The sequence below is a fragment of the Protobothrops mucrosquamatus genome, unplaced genomic scaffold (assembly GCF_001527695.2).
Source record: "Protobothrops mucrosquamatus isolate PMUCROS unplaced genomic scaffold, P.Mucros_1.0 scaffold3136, whole genome shotgun sequence".
Taxonomy (NCBI): Eukaryota; Metazoa; Chordata; class Lepidosauria; order Squamata; family Viperidae; genus Protobothrops; species Protobothrops mucrosquamatus.
In genome coordinates this window covers 22352-25518 of record NW_015389137.1, presented here as the reverse complement: position 1 = coordinate 25518, position 3167 = coordinate 22352, and positions in this window count along the sequence as shown.

The window sequence follows — 3167 nt, the reverse complement described above, 5'->3', positions numbered from 1 at the left end:
ATCCACAGTTGATGCTGCTGGGTGTGGGCAGAGGGCGTGGCTGCCTTGGTGCTGCTGGGCTGCCTGGGCGATCTGCGGCAGGCCCTGGAGGCGGTGAGTGGCCCTGTGGGCAGGCAGGGTGGTGCGGAGCAGGGGCGGGGCAGGGAGTGGAGCGGGGGTGGGGCAGGGGGTGGGGCAGGGGGTGGGGCAGGGGCAGGGCCAGTTTTTGGGCACTCGGTCTCTAAATGGTTCGCCATCACTGGTATAGGGTTTTCTGCCTGAGCAGGGGGTTGGACTAGAAGACCTCCAAGGTCCCTCCCAACTTTATTATTATTATTATTATTATTATTATTATTATTATTATTATTATTATTATTATTATTATTATTATTATTATTATTATTATTATTATATTACAGTATCCTCAGTTGAGTAGGTGTAAATGATGATTCAGGTAATTCGAAGTAACTTTACTGTCTTGCATTCTAATAGAGCTGTGAGTTATTGTATTTTTGTTAATAAAATGTACTGAGTTTTATGACCAAAATTGACCCTAGTTGAAGATAAACTTTCAAATGTCCGTGTAAAATTTTGCCTACCTATATTTCTTAGAGATGTCACCTCTCCTTTCTGCAGTTCTCAACTCATCTATCTTAATGGCCATACAATCTTGACTGTTTTTTCTTTATTTTGGTTATTAAACAAAAAGGGCAGGATATAATTTTCAATGTACAGCAAGACTGTGCACACTTTGAACATGATGTGGAAAGGAGGTCTTATACAAGCACATAGGTAGCACTTGTCTGCAATTTGTTGATTCCACCCAACATTGTTCAAGTATCCAGGCTTTAACACAGATACCTGAAAAACATTGGGCTACTGTTATGAAAAGCAGAGAGGAGCTATGATCCTATAAAAATTAACTATTTATTAAATTTATATGATGCCCATCTCACTGACAAGCCACTCTGGCCAGCCTTCAACATAATAAAACAACAATATAAAACTTTGAAACCCGCACACCTGTAATATGCAATAGTGATGAAATGCTCTATGTTCTAAACCTGAAAAGGGGATAAAAATAACAAATGAATTGTATCAGAATCAACAGCGGGTTTCCTTCCTGTTAAGCTAAAACTATGAACCCCAAAAGATTAAATTCAGGGCTCCATTTAACAGACTTCAAAGGCATTTTCACTTGGCAACTCATAAAAGCATAATTATCATTTAACTCTACTGGATGAAAGTTAGCTAAAGAGATATTACTAGAATATAATTCTGAAAGGTGAGGGGAGATGAAAATATCAGCGTGTCTTTGGCTTCCATTCTTCAGATCAATGAAATGGAGGCAATGAAGAGCTATTCTTGTAAGGGGGCAAAGACTGAGATTATGATTCCATTCCAGTACTGAAAAGATTCAAATTCTTTTAAACAATACAAAGTCACTTCTATTCCTCTGTGCTGTGCAAATAGAAGGATGAAAGAGATAAAATAGTGCATGTGTTTACAAGGCATAGCCAATGCACAAATCGAAGCACATTTCTTTCTAAGAATGCCTATTATTTCAGCAATTCATGCATCAGTGAATCTATATTGAAGCCTTAAGATAAGAAAAGCAACCCTTTTATCATCTTCAGACTGTAATGTGGGACTACTATGCACAGTGTAGATGAAAGATCCCATTGCTCCACCTTTTCTTTATTGGAAATGTCTTCACAGAAAAATTGCAATTTTCTACCCTTTACTGCTCAGAGACAACAATGCCGATAAAACGTACTTGGGAAAAGGATAAGTAGTAACTAAACTAATAATAGTTTGAATAAGCAGAATGTATTTTTTAAAAACACACAGAACACCTTGTTTGAATGGAATCTGCCAGTAAATGGTTATATGCATGAAGGCATACTATAAGTAGTGAATATTTTTAAAGACAAAAATTAGTTTCCTTAACACAACTACTTTATTAAAATACTTAATCGTTTTTTGTATCCATTATTATTTGGAAGGTAAGAATTAATGTTAAGAATCTTCCGCTCACGAATTTGAAGGCTAAGGACAAAAGCATGTTTAACTTGTCCAATTACCGTAATTTTATTTACAGGAAAAAATAACAACCAGGGAGGAGAAAGATTTTTTTTTTAACTTGCAACCTATATAGTTCCTTAGCATCATAGTAATTGAATTTAATGGGGGAAGTTGAGAGAACAATTGCAAATTATTAAAAATGGTGAAAAATTAGACAAGTAGATCAATTTGTATACTTTGATAGAATGCTTTCTTGAAGATGAGAAAATGGATGATAGTTTTAAGAGAAAGACAGTTTGGTGTAGTGGTTGAGACATTGAGCTAGAAATGAGGAGACCCATGAATTCTAGTCTTCCTTAGGCACAAAGCCAGCTGGGTGACCTTGGGTCAGTCACTGCCTCTCAGTCTTTGGAAGCAGGCAATGGCAAACCACTTGTTTTGGTCACCACGATGTAAAAAAGAAGTTGAGACTCTAGAAAGAATACAGAGAAGAGCAACAAAGATGATTAGGGGACTGGAGGCTAAAACATATAAGGAAAGGCTGCTGGAATTGGGTCTAGTCTAACGAAGAGAAGGACGAGGGGGGACATGATAGCAGTGTTCCAATATCTCAGGGGCTGCCACAAAGAAGAGGAAATCAAGCTATTCTCCAAAGCACCTGAAGGCAGGACAAGAAACAACGGATGGAGACTAATCAAGGAGAGAAGCAATCTAGAACTAAGGAGAAACTTCCTGACAGTTAGAACAATTCACCAGTTGCACAACCTGCCTCCAGAAGTGGTGAATGCTCCAACACTGGAAGTTTTTAAGAAGAGACTGGACAGCCATTTGTCTGAAATGGTATAGGGTTTCCTGCCTGAGCAGGGGGTTGGAGTAGATGACCTCCAAGGTCCCTTCCAACTTTTTATATTATTATTATTATTATTATTATTATTATTATTATTATTATTATTATTATTATTATTATTATTATTATTACTACTACTACTACTACTACTACTACTACTACTACTACTACTACTACTACTGAAATCTTGCCAACCCTCCCGCCTGCAGGGACTAATCCAGGCAATTGCCAGGAGTCAACACTGCCTTGAAAGCACCAAAACAACAACAAACTTTTAAGACATTCAAATGTTGGGTTTAGGTTTTAGGTTTTAGGT